At 50.7% G+C, this 25297-nt stretch overlaps 1 protein-coding gene across 1 annotated transcript in view; it reads right to left on the reverse strand.

Annotated features, from left to right (window-relative positions):
• Nucleotides 1-24554, reverse strand: part of PLXNA4 (plexin A4) — a 587111-nt gene extending 562557 nt beyond the window's left edge. The window contains exon 1 of the mRNA XM_056845760.1: nt 24527-24554. The gene's annotated coding sequence lies outside the window, so the exon portion shown is untranslated. The remainder of the gene's footprint in view (nt 1-24526) is intronic.
• Nucleotides 24555-25297: the final 743 nt, after the last annotated feature.

Below are 25297 nucleotides of genomic sequence, written 5' to 3' on the forward strand. Positions count from 1 at the left end.
TTTCTGGACAGCATTTTGACAAAACTGGGCCGTCAAGGTGACTTACACAAGTTTTTTAAAAAAAAACAAAAAACTTTTATACAGCCTCTTTTATATGCACATTATAAAAATCACTTCATTAAGAGACCACATAATAAACCATCTCTAATTAAAAGCGGCTCACCAGCCAAACCTAATTTTCTTCATGCAGTGTCTAAAACAAGCAAAAAAGCATTCTGCAAGAGCTTTCAAGGGCCTCGTTCAAACACCCCCAGAAAAAGCCCAACCTTGAATGCCTTACAAAAGTGCAGCAGGGATGGGAGGTTCTGAGCTTCATGCCCTAGGCAATCAAAAGCATCAGGGCCACCACCAAGAAAGCCCTGCAGCAGGTTGCCCTTGTTCAACCCTCCCTAGGGGACGATGCGGACAAGAGGAGCAATACCTGGAGATTTGGGGGGGTGGATCTTAGGGAGGACAGGGTTTGGGGAGGGGAGGGACCTCAGTGTAGGGTTGCCAGGTCCCTCTTCGCCACCGGCAGAAGGTTTGGGGGCAGAACCTGAGGACAGGATTTGGGGAGAGGAGGGACTTCAATGCCATAGAGTCCAATTGCCAAAACAGCCATTTTCTCAAGGTGAATTGATCTCTATCAGCTGGAGATCAGTTGTAATAGCAGGAGATCTCCAGCTAGTACCTGGAGGTTGGCAACCCGTCCTCAGCGAGGTATAACACCATAGAGTCTACCCTCCAAAGCAGCCTTTTTTTCCCCAGGGGAACTGATCTCTGTGGTCTGGAGATCAACTGTAATAGTGGGAAATCTCCAGGTGCCACCTGGAGGTTGGCAACCATACTCCCAAACGGCAAGAGCCACTTCTGCATCCTGACTCCCTAAATCCCTGGGAACAAAGAGGAGGGCTAGTCACCCTACCCTACCTTCACCCCACACCCCAAATATCCAGACATCTTGTGCCAATATAGCCTTTATTAACCTGGGGCAGAACAAACAAGATGAGAGGTGATTCTCCCTGCCCAATTATTAGAGGTCTACGGTAACACAGAGGAACATTAGCAATGGATGATTAAGCATATTATGATTGGGCTTCATAGAGGGGGAAAAACCCTCTTGCACCAAATGCAAATGAAAGCATATGATGACCAAATGGGAAATAATGAAGCAGATGATAACAGGACTGAAGGAGGAAAGAATTCATCCCGGAAATGTACTGAACGGGGGAAGAAAGTGTCAAAGCACACCCTGCCTGCCTCCCCCCCCCCAACCATAATCACCCAAATTACACTGGGTAAATCAGTTGCGAATTCAAACTTTTATGTTGGTTTCAAGGCTGTACCACCCTATTCAACCCTGTTTAGTAGGGTCGCCAGCTTCCAGGTGGTGGCTGGAGATCTCCTGGGATTACAACTGATCTCCAGCCAAGAGAGATCAACTCACCTGGATTCATATCTGAGTGTCAGGGTGAGTGCTTTCCTCTGCCGGGGGGGCAAGCCCCCCTCTTGCCACAGAGACTTTTGACATATGCTTTTCTGCTTGACTTACGACGACTCGGCAACCCAGAGCGGCATCTGTCATTTAAAATACTCAGCAAGTCAACTTTTGAGACAAGGACGAGGGCTTGATTTACTACTAATGTGCCACTCGGAACCCTGTAATTCCAAATCCAACCATCAGACAGCTTAAAAAGCTGATGGGTAATACCAACTCGCCTCTTGATGCACGAGCATCTGAGAAAATTATGTTTGCAAACAGAGCCTTCAGAACTGATTCATTCAAGAAAGAGTCGGGAAAGATTGTTACCAAAAGCGGGAGTAAATGGACAGAGTAAGGCAGAGAGTACTGGAATAAGGTTGGGTGACAATATAGGTATATCGCCATAATCCATAAAACTGAAAAGTGTGCACAGCTGAACAAATGAAGCTGCCTTATATTGATTCACATCCTTGGTCTATCGAGGTCAGTACTGTCTACTCAGACCAGCAGTGGTTCATTGAATCATAGAGTTGGAAGGGACCACCACGGACATCCAACCCCCTGCACAATGCAGGAAATTCACAACTACCTCCCCCCCACACACTCACACACCCAATGGCCCCTACTCCATGCCCGGAAGATGCCCAAGATGGCCTTCCTCCAGGGTCTCAGACGGAGGTCTTTCACATCATCTACTGCATGGTCCTTTCCGCTGGAGATGCTGGAGATTGAGCCCAGGACCTTCCGCATGCCAAGCCAATGTTCTTCCACTGAGCCATGGCACTTCCCCAGTTCATCTTCATCGTTACTGTGGCTTTGGCTGAACCATTTTGAAACCTCTTCTGGGCAAGAACCAGTCTTTGTCCAGAGTGAGTTGCTCTAGTTCATAGAATCATAGATTTGGAAGTGACTACCAGGGTCATCTAGTCATCTGGAGATCAGTTGTCATTCCAGGAGATCTCCAGGGCCCACCTGAATGCTGGCCACTATGATTTCCATCCTCCCTTCCCTTCTCAGTGTTAACCAGCATGATGACTTACAAGTACGTCAAGGTTTGTGCTAACCAAGGCTTACCTTTCGCCAGGGTCTCCAAACCAGCTTCAAACCCTGCCTTCAAATGCCCATTAACCATGGTTAGCACTAAATTCAGCACAGATGTAAAGAGGAGGAAGAGGAGGAGGAGGAGATGTAGTAGTAGTAGTAGTGTTGGTTTTTATATGCTGACTTTCTCTACCACTTAAGGAAGAATCAACCCGGCTTACAATCACCTTCCCTTCCCCTCCCCACAACAGACACCCTGTGAGGTAGGTGGGGATGAGAGAGCTCTAAGAAAGCTGTGACTAGCCCAAGGTCACCCAGCTGGCTTTATGTGTAGGAGTGGGGAAACCAACCCGGTTCTGCAGATTAGCCTCTGCCGCTCATGTGGAGGAGTGGGGGATCGAACCTGGTTCTCCAGATCAGACTCCACCGCTCCAAACCACTGCTCTTAACCCTACACCACGCTGGGGGAGCGGAGTGCATCTGAAAGAGCACCGTAGACTTTGTACCGAGCCTTAGAATTGCTGCCTACCGGGTAGGAAAGGAACGGATTTTCAATGCTTTAGGATTATATATATTTTTAACAAATCTTCATCTTTTCCCCGCTCCTGCATCTCTGCGCCAGGAAGAATATTTTGCTCCTGAGGTGGCATCACGAGCCAATTCATTTTGCAAATATTTGCATGCGAGGCGTGCCGTCGAGCAGCAAAGTACTCATTTCTCTAACACTTAGATTTATATTCCCCAGTTCTTGTACGGTTGGAGTGGGGGGGGGGGAGAAAGAGGGAGAAGTATGCTAGGATAGATCACGTTAATGTGCCGAACGCAAACAGATTCCAGATGATCCAAGTTAGGTTCCCCCAGCCTCTCCACTCCCCGGTCTGGAAGCAGAAAACCGGCTCCCGTGGGCAGATGTCTCTCATTAATTCTTCGCTAAGTAGGGACGAGGAAGCCAGCGGTACTGATGCCAGGGTGGGCGGCAAGGAAATCGCAAAAATGGTCCGCCATTCCCGTACAGTTGACCAGCAGCAGAGTGCCGTTCTTCGAGGTCATGAGTTAAAGGAGCTGGGTACGTTTAACCTGGAGAGGAGAAGACTGAGAAGGGGATACGAGAACCATCTTCAAGTACTTGAAGGGCTGTCCTATTGAGGAGGGTGCCGAGTTGTTTTCTGTTGCCCCAGAAGGTCGGACCAGAACCAACGGGTTGAAATTAAATCAAAAGAGCTTCTTTCTAGACATCAGGAAGAATTTTCTAACGGCTAGAGCGGTTCCTCGGTGGAAGAGGCTTCCTCGGGAGGTGGTGGGCTCTCCTTCCCAGGAGGTTTTTAAGCAGAGGCTAGATGGCCATAGTCAAAGATAGGACATTCTGGAGGACTTTCATTCATAGGGTCGCCATGAGTTGGAAGCGACTTGACGGCACTTAACACACACACAGATGGCCATCTGTCATCAATGCAGATTCTATGAACTTAGGCAGATCATGAGATGGAGGGCATCTTGGCCATCTTCTGGGCATGGAGTAGGGGCCACTGTGGGGGGGGGGAGGTAGTTGTGAATTTCTACCTCACAGGGTTGTTGTGAGGATAAAACGGAGGCGAGGGTAGAATTATGTAAATCGCTATGGCTCCCCATTGCGGAGAAAGGCAGGGTGTAAAATGAATTAATTGGATAAATAGAAGCTGGGGTTCAGAGAGGCTCTTGGATACTTAATCTGTAACAGATTAAGATCACGGTTTTCCTCCCTCTTGCAAGAGCATTTTTGTTTTGTGTTTTTGGCTGCATTTGGGGACACTCAGGCGGAGGCTATGTATGGAAATATCACTTCAGCTGCAATCTGACGTGCGCCACAGATGGGACTACTTGTCACACCAAACAACAAAATCCCAGCAGCCCCTCCTTGCCGCGAAAAGCAGTTTTCAGGAGTGATTTGGAGCAGAGCTGAGGCAGAGAAGTCTTTCTCTACCCCACCACTTTCTCCCTAAAAAAATTAAAGGAGAAGAAGGAGGAGGAGGAGGAGAAGAAGAAGAAGAATTGGTTCTTATACCCAAATTTTCTCTACCTTTAAGGAGTCTCAAACCGGCTTACAATCGACTTCCCTTCCTCTCCCCACAAAGGCAGGTGAGGCTCAGAGAGTTTGGAGGAAACTGTGACTGGCCCAGGGTCAGCCAGCTGGCTTCATGTGTAGGAGTGGTTCACCAGATTAGCATCCGGCATTCAACCCGGTTCACCAGATTAGCATCCGGCATTCAACCCGGTTCACCAGATTAGCATCCACCGCTCACGTGGAGGAGCGGGGAATCAAACCCGGTTCCCCTGATTGAAGTCCACCACTCTTAACCACATCACCGCGCTGGCTCTCCAGCCAAAAGTAGAAATAAAAACATACTCCGATGTTGGAAAGGGGAAAAAGAAGGCCGTTGGCTTTTGCTTTCTCCTGTGTGCGAGTTCTGCTGGCATCCGTGTTTCGATGAGCGTGCAGAGGAGCAGAGCTCTTGCAAGCAGTTCTGCCCTGTCAAAAGTGCTGTTTTGCTTATCTCCGGTAACCGTATACAGGAGACCTCCATGAATTCTATATACATAAAAGAAATAAGCGGACGGCCAGATGAGAGAGAAGGTATAGATCAAAGCGGACTCTAGCATACAAAACCTTGCCACTACGCATTTTTCTTTTTTCGGCCTTTAAAAGCGCCAAGAGAATCGTTGTTGCTTTTCTAAGAAGTCGGGGCCAGATCATCCCTGACAACCGCTAGCGATTGCCCCACAAGGACTACAAAAGTAAGATTTCTGGATCAAAGCGTTGCAGAACCAAGAAGAAGACACGAAGTGCCCTCGGCTGTAATACAGGGGATATATTTAGCAAAATATCAACCCGAAAAGTCATCCTGACATTTTATTCGGAAAGATTCTGCAGCTGAGTTTTAATCACCACCAGGAACGAACCGGTTTCAATTTCTGGAGCTAGAAAGTTTCCGAAGGTAGCCATGTTGGTCTGCAGTAGAAGAACAAGATTCAAGTCATAGAATCACAGAGTTGGAAGGGACCACCAGGGTCATCTAGTCCAACCCCCTGCACAATGCAGGAAATTCACGACTACCTCCCCCCGCCCACACCCCCAGTGTCCCCCTACTCCATGCCCAGAAGATGGCCTAGGTGCCCTCCCTCTCATGAACTGCCTACAGTCATAGAATCAGCATTGCTGACAGATGGCCATCTAGTATGGTTGTCAGGTCCCTCTTTGCCACCAGCGAGAGATTCTGGGGGTGGAGCCTGAGGAGGGCGGGGTTCAGGGAGGGGAGGGACTTCAATGCCACAGAGTTCAATTGCCAAAGCGGCGATTTTTCTCCAGGTGATCTGATCTCTATCGGCTGGAGATCAGTTGAATTAGCAGGAGATCTCCTGCTACTACCTGGCAGTTGGCAACCCTACCATCTAGTCTTTGCTTAAAAACCTCCAGGGAAGGAGCACTTATCACCTCCCGAGGAAGCCTGTTTCACTGAGGAAGCGCTCTCTTAGAAAGTTCTTCCTAATGTCTAGACGGAAACTCTTCTGATTTAATTTCACCCCGTTGGTTCTGGTCCAACCTTCTGGAGCAACAGAAGACAACTCTGAACCATCCTTTATATGACAGCCTTTCAAGTACTTGAAGATGGTTATCACATCCCCTCTCAGGCTGGATTAATTCAACTGCTCCTGGTTCAATACCCCCCCTCCTTTGTGAGAAACAAACCTATGTCTTTATTTTTGCACCCGTTTCTCTTTCCTCGCACTGCATTTTTTCCTGTTACATGTCACGTATTTTTCCCCAAAGTTATTTTTGCATCAGTTACGTATAAATAGCGCAGAAGAAAACGATCCGCAACGAGGAAAATGAGGTGAACCGAAAGCAACTTGCCGGCAACTACAGAACTGAAAAGGATCACATCAGCTGGTCCCTAAAGCATTTCAATCCACACAAGTTACTAGCCCACAAGATTTCACTAGCCTGTACATTCACCGGCAGTCGTTATCTAGAGCCTAAAAGAGCCACCAAATTTTGCACAGCTTCTTTGCTGGGTCGCCTGGGGGAATATTTAAGCACCCTAGGCGACCAGCTGTTTATAAACTGCTCCGGAAATCTGCAAAAGCAACTGAAAATCCCTGCAATGCACCCGTTAGGGATTATTCCCCTAAAATGCCAATCTCCAATGCATGCATGCATATGCATGTGCACTAACAGTGTGATTAGGGTTGCCAGCTCCGGGTTGTGAAATACCTGGAGACTTTTGGGGAGGAGGGCGAGGTTAAGGGAGGGGAGGGACTTCAATGCCATAGCGTCTAATGGCCAAAGCGGCCATTTTCTCCAGGGGAACCAATCTCTATCGGCTGGAGATCAGTTGTAATAGCAGGAGATCTCCAGCTAGCACCCGGAGGTTGGCAACCCTAAGTGTGATCCTATGCAGACTTACTCCAGGGTGAAATGAATGGTCTTAGACTGGAGTAATTCTCTCTCCAGGATCAGAGGAGCATGCCTGTTATATTAGGTGCTGTGGGACACAGGCAGCATAATGCTGCTGCAGTCGTCTTGTTTGGGGGCTTCCTAGAGGCACCCGGTTGGCCACTGTGTGAACAGACTGCTGGACGTGATGGGCCTGGGTCTGATCCAGCAGGGCTTTTCTTATGTTCTCTTTAGGATTGGACTGGAAGAAAACTTAAATCTGGCAAGCCGCCCTCCTGAAGTTTTGCAGCCTGTGGATTTTGTCGAGCAGCCAATTTTAAATTGACAACGAAAGCCCGGCCTCCCTTTTAACAAGATCCAACCACCCTGGTTTTAAAAAGGCAGCTGCTACCAAATGAGAAAAAAAATGGAATTACATTTTTTTAAATCTGCATATATGGGGGGGGGGACCCAGAGAAAGCAATTCGTACAGGGCACATCTGTCGGGCCGTTTCAAGCTCAACTCCTTATTAACCGTGCTTCTTACAAAAGCTTCTTAGATTTTCCAAAAAAAAAGAGAGTGAGAAGCAGAGATGAAAAACCCTCCAGACAATTAAAATTACCCAAGTAATGCTCTGATCCCTGCAACCCTATGACTACTGATCGCGGGGAGGGGTAGAGAAGAGGGGGGAAAGAAGCGATTAATCTCATACGAAAGAGGCGCACGCTGCAGTTGTAAGAGCTGAACGTACGAGCCGGTCCGTGTTCTGCCAGTCTCCCGGTCGGTCGTTTCCCACGTGAAACGAGGAAGGGAAAGGGAGCCGGGTAGCTTGCTTTCCTGCCTTCGAAGGGATTCACCCAGACGAAGGCATAGTTCAATGGTGGAACTCCCTGCCCCAGGATGTGGTGATGGCTGCCAACTTGGAAGGCTTCCTAGAGGCACCTGGTTGGCCACTGTGTGAACAGACTGGTGGACTTGATGGGCCTTGGTCTCATCCAGCATGGCTTTCCTTATGTTCTTATATGTTAAGGCCCAAGAGAAATGGATCCCCTCCTTTGGAAGAGGGCGATTCTCCTGCAAATGATCTTTTCCTCTCTTCCTTGAGCGCTGACAGGCAAAACAGAACCGCTGCTCCCCTGCCACACAGATTTCAAAGGATTTCGGCGGCTGGGTTTTTCTCTGTGCTCAGCTACCTGTAAAAGATGTCATTCCCTTCCTACAGATCATTGACTTAGAGATGGAGTGGACCGGGGATGTTACAGAAGTCATTTTCCACAGCTGTTACGGAGGCGGAGGCAGCCAGAGATTATGCCTTCGTACAAACCCACATAACTAGGGTTGCCAACCTCCAGGCACTATCTGGCGATCTCCTGCTGTTACAACTGATCTCCAGCCGATAGCGACCAGTCCCCTTGGAGAAAACGGCCGCTTTGGCCATTGGGCTCTATGGCACTGAAGCCCCCCTCCTCCCCATACCCCGCCCTCCTCAGGCTCCACCCCAAAAACCTCCCGCCAGTGGTGAAGAGGGACCTGGCAACCCTACACTTAAACATATATGGGACCATTTATGTTATTGATAGTCCACCTTTCTCACCGAAACTCAAAGCAGATTAAACAGCATAAGTTACAGTTGCCAACTCCCAGGTGGGGCCTGGATATCTCCTGGAATTACCACCGATCTTCAGAGGACGGAGGTCAATTCTCCCGGAAACAACAGCTGCTTTGGAGGGAGGGCTCCATGTAGGGTTGCCAAGCTCCCAAAATCTCCAGGTATTTCCCAACCTGGAGCTGACAGTTGTCTTGAGTAGACAATACTGACTCTGATGGACCTTGATGGTCTGATTCAGCATAAGGCGGCTTAATGTGTTCACGTGATCTCCAGAGGCCCAGCTAGGCAGAAGCCCCACCTGGCCCCACCTACTTTCTCAAAAACACTTGGTAGCATAAGGAAAGGTGTTGGCAGGCCCCGTGAAGCCCCCGGACACCATGTCAGGGACCCCGGCCCAAGTTTCTATCATGAAATGATGTCTCTGTGCTCCTTTAACTTGCTGGTCACTGAGGAGGAACTTTGCTTTAAAGGTAAAGGTCCCCTGTGCAAGTACAGGGTCATTCCTGACCCATGGGGTGACGTCAAATCCCAACGTTTACTAGGCAGACTTTGTTTACGGGGTGGTTTGCCAGTGCCTTCCCCAGTCATCTCCCCTTTACCCCCAGCAAGCTGGGTACTCCTTTTACCGACCTCAGAAGGATGGAAAGCTGAGTCAACCTTGAGCCGGCTACCTGAAACCGACTTCCGTCGGGATCGAACTCAGGTCGTGAGCAGAGGTTGGACTGCAGAACTGCAGCTTAACACTCTGCACCACGGGGTTCCTAAACTTTGCTTTACCAGAGCGAATTCATTTTGTGTCCTGTATGTAGTTTGCCAGGCAAACTAAATGAAGAAAGCTGATAGGGAGAAAGTAGATTCCTTTGTGTGGAATCTGTGGTGTTGGAGGAGTTATGGATACAGATCTCTGCTGCAGCAGCCATAAAAATGCATTTTATCTCTCTCTCACTCACTCTCTCTCGTGCGCACGCACGTTCAAACCACAAATAAAAATACTTTATTTTGAAGTCCCCAATTTCCCCATCATCATGTAACCAAGAGGATTCTCTTGTCCCCCAGAAAAGATGGACCGTCGCCTCTCATCCCTCATCCAGTCAAACAGTTCGGTCGCAATTGATTCCTGTGGCTTTTGTGGCCGAACTGTGAACAGAACGGTTACATTTTCCAGCTTCAGAGCTCCAGAGAACTGACATCCCTTTGAGGCAAGAAACATTCTTGCTGCCTAAACCTCATTGGCTTTCACCATTGCTGAATCCTGCAAGGAATCCACTTTCAATGTTCTTTAGCGAACTTTTGCAAGTGGATTCTGCCATTTCACACAGTAAAATCTACTTGCGAAGTGCATTGAAACTCCATTATTCCTTTTTTGTGTATATAAGGTTCTAGAGCGGGAAATGTCAAGGGTTGAACCCGGGATCTTCTGCAAGCAAAGAGCACCCTCTACAAGAGACCCATTCAGCAAAACCCTCAACCTTCACATGAACACATGAAGCTGCCTTATACTGAATCAGACCCTTGGTCCATCCAAGTCAGGATTGTCTACTCAGACCGGCAGCGGCTCTCCAGGGTCTCAGGCTGAGGTCTTTCCCATCACCTACTTGCCAAGTCCCTTTAACTGGAGATGCTGGGGAATGAACCTGGGACCTTCTGTACACCAAGCAGATGCTCTACCACTGAGCCACAGCCCTTCTCCATGTCTCTCCAGGGTCTCAGGCAGAGGTCTTTCACATCACCTACTTGCCTAGTCCCTTTAACTGGAGATGCCGGGTGTTGAACCTGGGACCTTCCGCGTGCCAAGCAGATGCTCTACCACTGAGCCACGGCCCCTCCCCTTCGGACCCTTAGGGAGCAGGTCTACTCAGAGCAATTCCCATTTTATTCGATGGGGCTGACTACCAGGAGCCTTCATCCCAAAAGAAGCCTGGTACCTGACACTATTCGAGTCCCGTTCAGGGATGAAATTTTGCACGCAGACTAGCCCAGCCAGCCAGCGGAGTATGCAATATGAAAATATAAACACAGTGACAGAGAAAGAAGAGCAGATATCCTAGAGCAAATCCTTTCCCCTCCACCCCGCTACATACGCAGATCACCCAACGTGCCCCCCTCCTCAACTAACAACCTCCAGCCAAATAACTGCTAATACTGATGCAACTTAGCAAGCCCCCGTTTGTTTATCTGGAAGGGACTCATCTGCTACTGAAGCATCACATTTCTATCAAAAGCATGTGCTGCTCCATGTTTAGATCACTTTCCCCGGGTCTACATAATTCAGGGGCAGATGCCTGGGGAGAAAAAAATGTGGAGCAGGCAGATCTCCGCTGCAGCAGCCATACAAACACATTCTCCCTCTCTCTCAGCAGAATGACCTGCTGCCTATGGATCCTACCTCTGTTTATTTGCATCACTGTATCTTGCAAAGAACAAGAAGAGGAAAAACAGGACGGTAGAATAGCTTTCTTCTATTGGGGAAGGAGAAGGAAGAGGAAGAAGAAGAAGAAGAGTTGGTTTTTATATGCCAACTTTCTCTACCACTTAAGGAAGAATCAAACCGGCTTACGATCACGTTCCCTTCCTCTCCCCACAACAGGCACCCTGTGAGGTAGGTGGGGCTGAGAGAGTTCATAGAGAACTGTGACTAGCCCAAGGTCACCCAGCTGGCTTCATATGGAGGAGTGGGGAAACCAACCAGCTTCAACAGATTAGAATCCGCCGCTCATGTGGAGGAGTGGGGAATCTATCCCGGTTCTCCAGATTAGAGTCCAGTGCTCCAAACCACCGCTCTTAACCGCTACACCACTCTGGCTCCCTCCATTAACAAGGAAGATGCCCACAAGGACATCTAGGGGGAAAGATCTCCTGGCAGAACCCTTTTGACATCTAGCATCTCCCACCTCTGCAAGGCACATCCCTGCAGCGTCACTATCAGTGACCAACTACATCAGGATCACGGGTGGGTTTTGGCCATCGGACCACCAGCATCCCAAACTGCGGCGCTGGATTGCCACCCAGAGAAGTAAATGAGGACCATTCACATATATGGAAGGGATAAACTCAGGGATTCCATGGGAATCGAAAATAAAGCGGATCCTTTCCCCTCGCCATCAATAACCTGGTCAAGGCAGAACTCCTCGACAGAATGGTGAAGTGGTAGAATCCTCCATGACACATAAGAAAAGCCCTGATGGATCAGACCACGGAGGCCCATCAAGTCCAGCAGCCTGTTCACACAGTGGCCAACCAGGGGCCTCCAGGAAGCCCACAAGGAAGAAGACTGCAGCAGCACTGTCCTGCCTGCATGAACCTCTCTTCTGCCGAATCAGACCATTAGTCCAACAAGGTCATTATTGTCTATTCTTACCAGCAACGGCACGCCATATAGGGTTGCCAGGTCCCTTTTTGCTACTGGTGGGAGGTTTTGGGGCGGAGCTTGAGGAGGGCGGAGTTTGGGGAGGGGAGGAACTCCAATGCCATAGAGTCCAATGGCCAAAGCGGCCATTTCCTCCAGGTGAACTGATCTCTATCGGTTGGAGATCAGTTGTAATAGCAGGAGATCTGCCGCCTGGAGGTTGGCAGCCCTATCGCCAGAGGTCTTTCGCATCACCCACTACCTGAGCTTCTTTAACTAGAGATGCCGGGATCGAACCTGGGACGTTCTGCATGCCAAGCAGATGCTCTACCATTGAGCTATGGCTCCTCCCCATGAAGCTGTCTTCTACTGAATCAGACCCTTGGTCCATCAAGGTTAGTATTGTCTACGCAGATGGGAAGCGGCTTTTCTGGGTCTCAGGCTGAGGTCTTCCACATCATCTACTGCCTGATCTTTCTTTTAACTGGAGATGCCAGGGATTGAACCTGAGATCTTCTGCATGCCAAGCAGGCCCTCAACCACTGAGCCACAGCCACTGATTCAGTCCCTTAGTCCATCAAGGACAGTACTGTCTACTCAGACTGGGTCTCAGGCAGAGGTCTTTAACATCACCTGCTATCTCACCCTTTCAGCTAGAGATGCTAGGGATTGAACCTGGGTCATTCTGCATGTCAGGCCCCTCCCACTTCAGGCAGGGGGGAGGAGCTTTTTTAATTCTTCCCCATGTTAAACACCTGCTCTCAAACAGAAACCCAGCAACCTGAGGTGTTGGTTTTCTATTTGCAGGGCATTGGCTTTTTTCCTTTAACATGAGATTGCACTGAAAAGTATAATGACCTTTCTTCTGGCAGTGGTACTGACCATTTTACCATTTCCTAAGAACATAAGAAAGGCCCTCCTGGATCTGACCCAGGCCCATCCAGTCCAGCAGTCTGTTCACACAGAGGCCAACCAGGTGCCTCTAGGAAGCCACAAACAAAAAGACGGCAGCAGCACCATCCTGCCTGTGTTTCACAGCACCCAAAATAATAGGCATGCTCCTCTGATACTAGAGAGAATAGGGATGCATCATGACTAGTAGCCATTTTTACTAGTAGCCATGGATAGTCCTCTCCTCCATGAATATGTCCACTCCCCTCTTAAAGCCTTCCAAGTTAGCAGCCATCACCACATCCTGGGGCAGGGAGTTCCACAATTTAACAATGCGTTTGTGTGAAGAAATACTTCCTTTTACCTGTTCTGAATCTCTCGCCCTCCAACTTCAGCAGATGACCCCGTGTTCTAGTATTATGAGGGAGAGAAGCTTCTCCCTGTCTTCTTTCTCCACACCATGCATAATTTTATAGACCTCTATCATGTCTTCCCCCAGCCACCTTCTTTCCAAGCTAAACAGCCCTAAGCATTTTAACCGCTCCTCATAGGGCAGTTGCTCTAGTGCCCTGATCATTTCGCTTGCTCATTCTACTACATGTATAAAACCATATAGCCAATCCTTCCCTTGGCCCTACTGGAGTATGATAAATGTCGAGAGGGGGAGTCTGCTTTTATTTTTGATTTAAAACGGAATACTCCACCTTTCCAGAGAAGCCCAAGTAGGCCAATAACCGTATTTAAAATTGACAATCGTCCATTGAACAAAATGAAGTTGCTAAAAAAAAAACCTACAATAAATTCTTCCTCAGTTCTACAATAAATTCAACAATCTCAGCATCTCTATCTCAAATGCACATACACAAAACCATTATGTAGCACCATAATACTCTTCATATTCCTGTGTTGCAATTCCAGTTTTCCACACAACAACCCTGCGAGGCCTGTTAGGTCGACCCCACATCAACCAGTTTAGCTTTGTGGCTAAGCAGAGACTATGAATGTGAACTTCCCCATCTGAGCCCAACTCAGTGGTTGCTATTGTAGAATAAACACATGAACATATGAAGCTGCCTTATACTGAATCTGACCCTTGGTCCACCGAAGTCAGTATTGTCTATTCAGACCGGCAGCGGCTCTCCAGGGTCTCAGGCTGAGGTCTTTCCCATCACCTACTTGCCTGGTCCCTGTAACTGGAGATGCAGGGGTTTGAACCTGGGACCTTCTGCATGCCAAGCAGAGGCTCTACCACTGAGCCACGGCCCCTCTCCATGGCTCTCCAGGGTCTCAGGCAGGGGTCTTCCCCATCACCTACTTGCCTAGTCCCTGTAACTGGCGATGCCAGGGATTGAACCTGGGACCTTCTGCATGCCAAGCAGAGGCTCTACCACTGAGCCACGGCCCCTCTCCATGGCTCTCCAGGGTCTCAGGCAGGGGTCTTCCCCATCACCTACTTGCCTAGTCCCTGTAACTGGCGATGCCAGGGATTGAACCTGGGACCTTCTGCATGCCAAGCAGATGCCCTACCACTGAGCCACACACACCCTGCCCCGTCTCTGTCCTTTCCCCCTGCCGTTCACATAACTGGCATGATTCTCACACACACCCCAGAAAAGACAGGCTGTCATTCCTCACACAGACTCTTTGGAAACCAGTTTCAGAGAGTAACTGCGTTGTTCTGCAGTAGAAAAGCACGATTCAAGACCGGCAGAAGCCGACAAGATTTTGGGGGTTTGGCTACGATTGATTCCTGCAGCTCTTGTGGCGTAACTGTGAGCAGAACCGGCACATTTCCCAGCTCCGGAGCTTGAGAGAACTCGCATGCCTTTGAGCAAGGAACGGTCTCCCAACGCAGTTTCTTTCCCCACCACAGCGATGGGAAAAGATACACTCGATAAAAACCCTTCCCAGCCCCATGAGTCTTTAAAACACAGGAAGCAGCCTTACTCAAAGTCAGACCTTCGGTCCTGTCAGGCTGCTATCTCGGTTTCGTTATTGCCTCTGTCTCTGTGCTGTATTGTCTGCCCCCCAAGGTCGCATGCCTAAGCCTAAGCCTGGGAACTCAGCTCCTGGGAAACTGTATTCCTGCGTGTAATCTCCCGCCTTTCCTGCCTTATAATATCTCCCAGCTAGTGAGCCTTTCATAGCTGTCATTTTATTCGTTTGCACTGTATGCCTATTTGATCAGTAAAATCCACCTGTTTGGACTCTATACGACTTTGTGGTGATTTCTGGTTCTGTGGGCCAAGGGCTGACATTATGACAGCTATCTCACATCTTCACCGTTCTCCTAGCCAGGCTGGAGCCCAGGGGGGTTCGCCTGCCACTTGGATGGGAGCTGTGCAGCTCTCCAGGTGATCTACTACCCTGGAGCCCTTCTCAGAGGACCCTACTCTGTTACAGGACTTAATTGCTGAACTTTTCCGGACGAACCGAGAGGTTTGCCGCTTGAGGGGACTGGTACACGCGCAGTGGCAATCTCTTACAGGACGTCTCTGGATGTTAACATCGGAGGATACTGATGCTCGTTTAGATCTTCAGGACTTGGATCAATTACTGGACGATGCCCGATTGGCGACTGAGGATTTACAAATATTAACTGGACTTCTGGATAATCTTATTTCTCGACAAACTCTTTCTACCATGGCGGGAGCCCCACCGGAGGGTTTTTCCCTGATCCCGGATGCGGCCAGCTGCCAGGCTGAGGCCAAGCGAGTCGCTATTAGCACCGCTCTTCTCCTTGTGGAATGTACAAAGGACACCCCGGTAGCCACCTTGGCTCAAGTTTTGACCCCGACGTTTGGAGCCGAGGCATCCGCACTGGCGGTTCGAGTACAACCTCTGCTGGGCGGGGAACCTGACCCCATACTCTTGCTCCTCGAGACAGAACTTTTGCCGCGCATTACGGCAGAGGCTGCCCTAAGACTTGAGAACGCCAAAGTTCTTGCGGATCAGCAAGCCGCCGAAGCGGCTAGGGTCGCAAGAGAGAGAGAGGCGGCGGAAGCAGCCAGGGCGGCTGCAGCAAGGAATCAGGCGAACGTGGACACGCGCCCCAAGGACTATGTACTGGGACTATCAGGTCTCACCTTTTCCCCGGCGTTTGTCCCGTCGCGTACGACCCAACGCGCACGCCGTTTGGCTGACCGACGTCGAGACTCAGATGAGTCTGAAGACGAGGATTTATATGGGGATAGCTCTCAATGGGCCACGAGCTTCCGAACCAGTAAGCCTCATCTTACTGGGGGCCCAAGTGAGGAGGTTCATCTTTTACGAGCCCAGAATCGGGAGCTCTCCGACCGTGTGGATCAACTCCAAGAAGTAATGGAACTTATGCTTCACGAGAACAGGCAATTACAACAAACCCTGATAGCTCAGAGACAGCCCGTTCCGATACCGGGTCAGGCGGTACCCGTACAACCACCCGCTAATGTGCCTGCTCCACCCTTACCTCCTGGAGCTCCTGTTGCTCCTCCGCTCCGACCACCCGTGCAACCACCTGCTAATGTGCCTGCTCCACCCTTGCCTCCTGGAGCTCCTGTTGCTCCTCCGCCCGGACCACCCGTGCAACCGGGTCAGCCCGCGCCCGGCCCTTGGAAGCAACTCAAATTGAGGACTACGTATGACGGATCTCTTGAGACTTTGCCTTGTTTCTTGCATCAAGTGGACAGTTATATGCGAGAACAAGGTCAACTTTTCCCCACGGAAGATAGCCGGGTGCGGTACGTAGCTTCCCTCCTGACAGGCAAAGCGGCTGACTGGATGGTCCTCCAGTTTGACACCCGCTCTCGTGCGATTCGTTCCCTCAACAACTTCATGACTGCCCTGAGAAGGAGGTTTGAGGACCCCTTCCTGGGAGAAAGAGCCAAAACGGAACTTTTACAATTAAAACAAGGCTCTGCTACAGTTCGGGAATTTGCCGATGAATTTCAGCGACTGGCAAGTAAAATTGTAGGTTGGCCCGAGACCACCCTAATCCATCATTTCAGGGAAGCCTTGCATCCTGACATTCTGAACTGGTCTTACATGCGGGGCGATCCCGATACCCTCGAAGGCTGGATCCTATTAGCCGAGGAAGTGGAAAGCCGCCGCCGCTTTATTTCTCTCGTCCGTCAAAAGCACAAGGAGAAGGGCACCCAAAAGCCTCAACCCAAGGCACCACTGCTCGTCCCACGAAATCCCCCACGTCCGCTCCAGGAACGTGAAGTCCGATTTCAGAGGGGTGCCTGTCTTACATGCGGAGAAATGGGCCACTTTGCAGCCGTTTGCCCACGCCGCCAGGAATTATTTCGTCTCAGCACGACCACCCGCGCCCGAGGTCGTCCACCACGCAGAGGCACCGCGGCCACCCGCAGCGCAGCTCCGGGAAGGCCCACACCCTCTGCACTCCATGCCGGGGACCCAGCCTCCCTGCCTGCTTCCAACGACCCCGCCGGGTCTCGGATTACAAGTGCCCCATTGGGGGACAGCTTTCCCTCTTCGGATGAGGAAAACCCTTGGATTTCTCCAGCCTTAAACCTGGAATCTCCCCTCGACTTGTCAAAAAACGGCTCCGGTCTGTGGTGAATGGAGCATCTCCACAGACCTCTCAGGATCTTCCTATCAAACCGAATGCTCCTACCAAAATCAAAGAAGTGGACTCCACCGTCTACGTAGATGCAGTTTTACAACAACTTAACGGAGGTCCACAAATCCCCGTCAAAGCACTAATTGACTCCGGTTGCTGTCGCACTCTCATAAGCGAAGCCACGTTTGCTGCCCTCAGAGCCGACTCAGAGGCTTTACCCGCCCCCGTCCAATTTGCTCAAATGGACGGGAGCCAATTCCAGGGGGGTCCAGTTGATCATCGCACCATAGGGGTGGCAATGGGAATTGGTTCCCACTGGGAACAAATAGACTTCACTATAGCCCCTATCCGATTTGAAGTGGTCTTGGGAATTAACTGGATTAAAGGACATAGTCCCAGTATTGATTGGGAAACAGACACTATTTCTTTCGCTAGTCCCACCTGCGACCAGCATCGGCAAAACTTTGCTCTGCCATTTCCGCCCGTTCCAGCGTTAACCTCTACTGCCCCAGTACCACCGGCTCTACCCGCTGTATACCGGGACTTTGAAGATGTCTTCGACCTTAAGGAATGTGATGCCTTACCCCCCCACCGGGCCTCAGACTGTGCGATTGAAGTAGTAAAGGACTGCACATTAACCAAAAGTAAGATTTACCCTATGAGCGCTTCCGAGCGCACTGTCCTCCGGGACTTTTTGGACAAAAACCTCGCCAGAGGGTTCATTCGCCCTTCGAATGCCCCAAACTCGGCCCCCGCGTTTTTCGTCCGGAAAAAAGAGGGCGACCTTCGCCTGTGCATTGACTTCAGAAAGCTCAATGCGGTTACCCAAACCAACGCCTATCCTATCCCATTAATATCGGATATTTTGGGACAATTACAGGAAGGCCGTGTGTTCTCTAAATTAGACTTGGTGGAAGCCTACTACCGAGTCCGTATCCGCGAAGGAGATGAACACCTCACTGCCTTCTCTAGCTGTTTCGGAATGTATGAATTCCTTGTAATGCCGTTCGGATTAAAAGGGGCCCCGGGGGTCTTCATGCAACTCATCAATGAAATCCTACATGACCTTCTATATCGTGGGGTGGTGGTCTACTTAGATGACATTCTCATTTATTCGAAAACTATGGACGAACATGTGACTCTGGTCAGAGAAGTTCTACAACGCCTGCGTAACCATCAACTGTTCGCTAAACTAGCTAAGTGTGAATTTCACCAAAGCAAACTCACGTTTTTGGGATACATCATCTCCCACCAAGGTCTTCGCATGGACCCCGCCAAAGTCCAAGCCGTCCTCGATTGGACTCCCCCCACCAACCGTAAGCAAGTACAGCAATTTCTGGGTTTTGCAAACTTCTATCGGGGATTCATCCCTAACTTCGCCCAAGTGGCTCTACCCATTACGGACCTGCTGAAAACTAAAGGAAAAGTAAGCTCGGCTGCCTTGCCCTCCGCAAAGATCCTATGGACTGAGCAATGCCAAGCCGCCTTTCTGGCCCTCAAACGCCTCTTCACTTCGGAGCCGGTGCTACGGCACCCAGACCCAAATCAAATGTTCATTGTGCAAGTCGATGCTTCCGATGTAGCCATGGGAGGGGCTCTCCTCCAGCAAGGACCGGACGGTCTTCTTCACCCTTGCGCTTACTTTTCAAAAAAATTTGCGCACGCTCAATTAAACTGGCCCATCTGGGAGAAAGAGGCCTCTGCAGTTCATCATGCACTGACTTTATGGCGACAATTCTTGGAAGGGTCTAAAATACCCTTTGAAGTTTGGACCGATCACAAAAATCTAGCTGCCCTCACGGGGTCCCATAAGCTATCGGCGAAACAACAACGGTGGGCGGAGTTCTTTGCTCAGTTCCGTTTCACCCTGAAGCACGTCCCTGGGAAACAGAACGTTCTCGCGGATGCCCTCTCCCGTTTACCACAATATCCGGTAAAACTCGAAAGACCCACCAACTCTCTGTTCACCCCTATGCAACGTGGGGCCCTACCTATGCTGGCTGTGCAAACCCGATCCCAGCATCAACACACCTCGCAAGCTCCGCCAGCCCAACCGGCTGCCCAGCCGCCACCGCAACAGACCGGAGTTCCCGCCCCTCCTACCCCTCCGACCGCTCAGCCGCCTGCAGTCTGCGCGCCGCCACACGTAAGCACTAGCCCTATAACTATTTCTCAGATCTCCAGAACCGACGGGGGGGCTCCCTCCAAACTCCCCATCTCCGAATCCTTTTTAACTGTCCTTCGGGACCAGTGCCTTTTAGAACGTTCCGCTCATACCCTACCTCCTGGTGTTTTGGAACAAGGGGGGTCCTGGTACAAAGACTCAAAATTGTATGTACCCAAAGCTCTCCGAAAGGACGTTTTACATTTAGCTCATGGAGCCAAGACAGCTGGGCACTTTGGGTTTCTGAAGACCCTTCACTTATTGCGCAGACAGTTCTGGTGGGGGGGAATGCGTTCCGACATTGACTCCTTCATCCGCAGCTGTCCCGTTTGTGCCGCTGCGAAACGATCGCAGGGCAAACCCCCGGGACTGCTACAACCTCTTGAAACGCCCAGCAAACCTTGGGAAGTGATCGCTATGGACTTCATGACTGATCTCCCTCTCAGTGGGGGTAAAACTGTGTTGTGGGTTGTTACTGATTTGTTTTCTAAGCAAATACATTTGATTCCATGTGCAGGGATCCCCTCTGCCCAGAAACTAGCCCGCCTCTTCGTGACGCATATATTTCGTTTACATTCGTTTCCGCGTAAAATAATTTGTGACCGCGGAAGTGGTTTCGTTTCTAAGTTTTGGAAAGCTTTCCTCAAGTTGGTGGGGGTGGAACAGGGATTGTCTAGTGCATACCATCCTCAAACTGATGGTCAAACTGAACGTGTCAATGCTGTACTCGAATGTTATTTGCGTTGTTATGTTAACTACCACCAGGATAACTGGGTGGAACTGCTACCTTTAGCAGAATATGCCTACAATAATGCCATGCATCAATCCACAGGTTTTAGCCCGTTTTTTGCTGTGTATGGACAAGATTTCAGTCCCATCGTTCCTACAGATGATGTAGAGGGGGAGGGGAACCCCGACATTGCCTCCTGGGCACACGCCCTCCGTACCACTTGGCCCTGGCTCGTTAGCAACCTCGACCGGGCCAAACGTAAATACAAAGCACAAGCTGACAAACATCGCTCCCCCGGGGGTGATCTGCAAGTGGGTGCTTTGGTTTACCTTTCCACCAAAAACCTTCGGTCCACCCAACCGTGCCATAAACTCAGCGCCAAATTCATTGGCCCTTTCCCCATTACTCGGGTCATAAACCCTGTCACAGTGGAACTGGCTCTCCCCAAATCTTTGAGGCGTGTGCATCCTGTTTTCCACATAAGCCTCCTCAAACCCCATGTTGCTTCTCCACGGTGGCATCCGGACCCACCGCCTGCGCAACCCATCATGGTGGGGGGGGAAGAACACTTCGAAGTCTCCAAGATCCTTGACTCCCGTATTCACCATGGTACTCTCCAGTATCTAGTTCGTTGGAAACATTTCCCCCCTGCCTATGACGAATGGGTGCGCGCACGGGATGTCTCCGCCCCCGACCTCATTGACGCCTTTCACATTGCTTACCCGAACAGGCCAGCCCCCTTGCGAACTGGGAGGGGGCCTTGAGGGGAGCAGAATGTCAGGCTGCTATCTCGGTTTCGTTATTGCCTCTGTCTCTGTGCTGTATTGTCTGCCCCCCAAGGTCGCATGCCTAAGCCTAAGCCTGGGAACTCAGCTCCTGGGAAACTGTATTCCTGCGTGTAATCTCCCGCCTTTCCTGCCTTATAATATCTCCCAGCTAGTGAGCCTTTCATAGCTGTCATTTTATTCGTTTGCACTGTATGCCTATTTGATCAGTAAAATCCACCTGTTTGGACTCTATACGACTTTGTGGTGATTTCTGGTTCTGTGGGCCAAGGGCTGACAGGTCCTCTTAGCTCAGTAATTCTTGTGCTTGGCAGCGGCTCTCCGGGGTCTCAGGCCGAGAGAGGCCTTGCCCCACATCTAAGAGACCCTTTACGCAGAAATGCCGGGGAGCGAACCTGGGAACAGCACCGCAACACCGAATCCTCCCGACCCTTCACATGCATCAATGTGAAACTTGTACTTAAAAGACTCTAGGCCTTGGAAAGCACTGGCCTCGAAGGGGTGACCAGCGTCCAAAAAGACGTTTGAAATTGCAGCGCATGAAATGAACATGCAGAGATTTCGAGCATGTTTCAGCCCACATGAAACACATTTTCAACAGGAAAAACTAGAAGCGAGCGTCATTTCCACGGCAATCGGCAGATCGCACCCTCCATTCATTTAATGGTAGATACCATGTATATGTCTTTTGCAGCTGCACATAATCCCTCAAAACACCGCGCTGTTCTGTGTGACCTGAAAACTTGGCTCTCTCTGATCCCAAACCTGCCAGGCTGGGTGAGCCGCGACTGTTCGGCCCTGAAGAAAAGCACACGGCACATGCTCTATGATGCTGTGTTTCCTCGCGAGCCATCCTTTTCTCAGCTGGCACTAGGGGATCGGAAGCAGACTCCCAGACGGAGCGCAGGTGAGCCCTAACTCGAACGGACAGGACTTCATAAAAGCTCTCTGCACACTGCCTTCTTTCCATATGAACCCGCGATGGATTAGTAAGCAGATGAGAGGTGGAGATAAGAGGATGGAGACGGATAGAGAGGGGGCTACAAAACAGTCCGAGGTGAACCGGCGTTCTGCTTCGCTCTGCCCTCACATGACTAAGCTAAGTCATGACCCCCCCAGAGGGAGGCCAAAGCACTGGAGTCTAATTCCCTTTTTTTAATTCCAGAAAGAACGATCCCCGGAGAAATCCTCAGCAGCCTCGGGAACAACCGCTGGTCCGTCCTCCCGACCCCTCCTCAAACCTCAGCCTGTTCCCGGTCTCCTTGACGCCAACTGAAGCAAAGCTTCATCGTGTGCAACTTCATGCACTCACAGACAGTGCCTCCCTTTCCTTGGCAGACCTAACCCCCTGGTCAAAATCTGAGTTGTAGGCTCCTTGGGGCAGAAGTCTGTCTGTTGAGCTCAAGGTCCTCTGTAAATCCCCAGGCACGCTGGCAGCATTTAATCTAAAGCGACAAGACAAAAATCATAGAAGGCAGAATCGTCTTGGGTTTTGCAAGGGAAGGAAGCACGTTTCCAGGATGCCGACCTCCCTCGCAATATCCTCCTGGCCTCTACGCGTGCCACTATAACGTTCCCTTTCCCTCCCTCCAGGGAATCATTCTTCCAAAGAGGAACATCAAATGAATTCACTCTCTCTGTACCTCGGTTCTCCATTTGTAAAACAGGTGTAACACTGGCCTGCCCTGCAGGGATGTTGGAAAGATGTATGCCACATGCCAAACGACAAAGTGCTGCACGAATATTCTCAACATTACTAAATTATTATTATTATTATTAATTATTGCTTGAGCTCACAGCTCATAGCCATCTTAAGCCACCAGTAACCTCCGGTAAATGTTTTAATAAATAATTATAAATAAATAAGTTGCCAGCCCTCTTCTAAATCCCACCCCACGAGGGGAGTCTCTCTCCAGTTCCAATGACTTCTAGAAGCACAGCAACCGATCTTGCAAAACCTCCCCGGGATATTCCATGCCTCCTGCCATGAACTTGCGCGGACAAACTGCCTCGCTCAGCAGATGCGCCCGTTGTGGGGAAGTTCACTTGGCCCAGGAAATGCGCATCCCGCCAGCCGGCTCCGGGACCGTGGGGCATCCCTCCTGCATGTCAGGTTCACGGACAGGTGCCCAGAAGTCTCCCTGCCACCCAGAAACGCCACTTTGGCATCCGGGGTGGTCAATCCTCTCTGCAAGCTGCAATGTGTCCTGACCTCAGTCTGTTGGCAGGGTCGAGTCCTGGCATTGGAGAGAGGCGCCAGCGGGCGAGCCACCCACAATCTGAGGTTGAATCCCAGGCAAGAGAGGGGGTTCTGCAGGAGAAAGGAACATCCAGAGGAGAGGGGGACTCTTTCGACAGGTCTCCTCCGGCAAAAGTTGCCAGCTGAAATGCAAAGGGCGGAGGGAACCCCCCCAGAGAAAGGGGACTGGCTCTCGGAGGAACCCCCACCCCCCACCACCACCACCAATCCTGCCTTTCTCCTCTCCTGGCTGATCCGTGCCAGCCAAGGGGATGGGTGCGGAGGATGCCCTCCCTCTGCCAACCAGGGCAGGGCTGGGACCTGGGGAAAGGGAAGACGCTTTCCTTCAGGGGAGGGGAGACACACACACACACAAAAAGATCCAGCAAACCTTTGAGGCATGCCCACATTCCCCAGTGCCAACTTGTGCCCCCAAGCCTCAGCCTCGCCCCCACTCCCCAATTGGCTCCCCCTGCCACCCTCCATTTAGTGGATCTGCTAACAAGATGCTCTGGTATGAACTGGGAGTGGGGGGATGCCTTTTTATATATGTATATGGATTATTTTTTTATTTTTTTAAGTGACTGAACCAATCCTCCTAAACCAACCCACTCTCTGCCCCTGGAGAATCAACCCAGGCAACATTCATCTCTTGTTCCAGAAGCTGGCTTCGTGCCTTAAAAGCCGATCCCTTTTACATCTGGACACCCCCTGCCTATTTTTTACAAATAATAATAATAATTTAAAAACAAGACACGTTCAGAGGAAGGAGGTTTCCTAGGTGGGCAAGAGGGGAAGGGGGGGGTCTTTGGGGCATACCCTCAAGTTGCTCCCACCACCACCCCATCACCACCCCCCAAGGTGGAAGAGGCAAAACCGGGGCGTGCAAGGGAAAGGAGGGGGGGTCCGTCGCCCTCCCCTCCCGGATCGTCCTCCCCCCTCCCGCCCATCACCCTGCGTCAGGGCAGGTGCATGCAGAGGGACGGGTCTACCTTTCCTCTTTGGGTTGAGAAAATGGGGGGGGGCATACCTGGGAAGACTGCTGGAGTCCCCCCCTCGTCTCCCCCCCCCGCCAGCGCCGCATTGACACTGCAGATGGTGTCTCGGTGCACACACACACACACATATATATACATACATATAGTGTAGGTGAACGCACGTCTCCAGATCTGCCTCTCTCTCCCCAGCCCTTCGACATTGGCAAAGCATTGCAAAGCATTGCAATATTGCAAAAATTGCAAAAATAAAACCAGGATCGCACCCGCCGACCCGCATTCCTTTACCTCCGCACCCGGTCCAGCAGGCGAAGACGGCTCCTCGGGGAAAAAATAATAATAATAAAATTAAGATTTGCAAAAAAAAAAAAAAACCCTCCCCTCCACAGTTGCAATCTTTTCCAACGCCTCCTCCAGGAATCAGCCAGCAGGTTGCAAGCAGGGGATCAAAAAGCCTCCTCGGTTTTGCAAAAAAAGGGGGGCTCCAAAATCCGCCCCCCCCCCCCCGCGATGCCTCTCTCTCGGTCTCTCCCCGCAGCGAGCCGCGAGCGGGTCTCGATCCGGCGGTCTCTCACGCGGCCATCGCCGCAGCAGCAGCAGCAGCCTCGTCCTCCTCCGCCGCCGCCGGCCGCCCGGGCTCCTCTCCGCGCCAGCCGGCCGGCCAGCCTCCACTGCGGCGCTGCCTCCTCCGGGCGCCGGCTCGCCTCGCCTCGGCGGCGGAGGGTGGCCAGCCCAGCTCCACCCTCGCCGCGCCGGAGACTCGCTCGCTCTCTCGCTCTCTCTCTCCGGGGGGGGGGGCGGCTCGGCGAATGCTCAGCCCCCCCGGGCAAAGAAAAGAAATGGCAAAAAAATCACAGTTGCAAAAAAAAAAAAAAATACAATTGCAAAAAAAATCTACAATTGCAAAAAAAAATTACAATTGCAAAAAAAATTACAATTGCCAAAAAAATCTACAATTGCCAAAAAAATCTACAATTGCAACAAAAAAAATTACAATTGCAAAAAAAGATTGCAACACATGAATGCCCAGCCGCGTGCAAAAACCCTCCCGAGAGGCGC

Source organism: Euleptes europaea, chromosome 3 (genome assembly GCF_029931775.1).
Source record: "Euleptes europaea isolate rEulEur1 chromosome 3, rEulEur1.hap1, whole genome shotgun sequence".
Lineage (NCBI taxonomy): Eukaryota > Metazoa > Chordata > Lepidosauria > Squamata > Sphaerodactylidae > Euleptes > Euleptes europaea.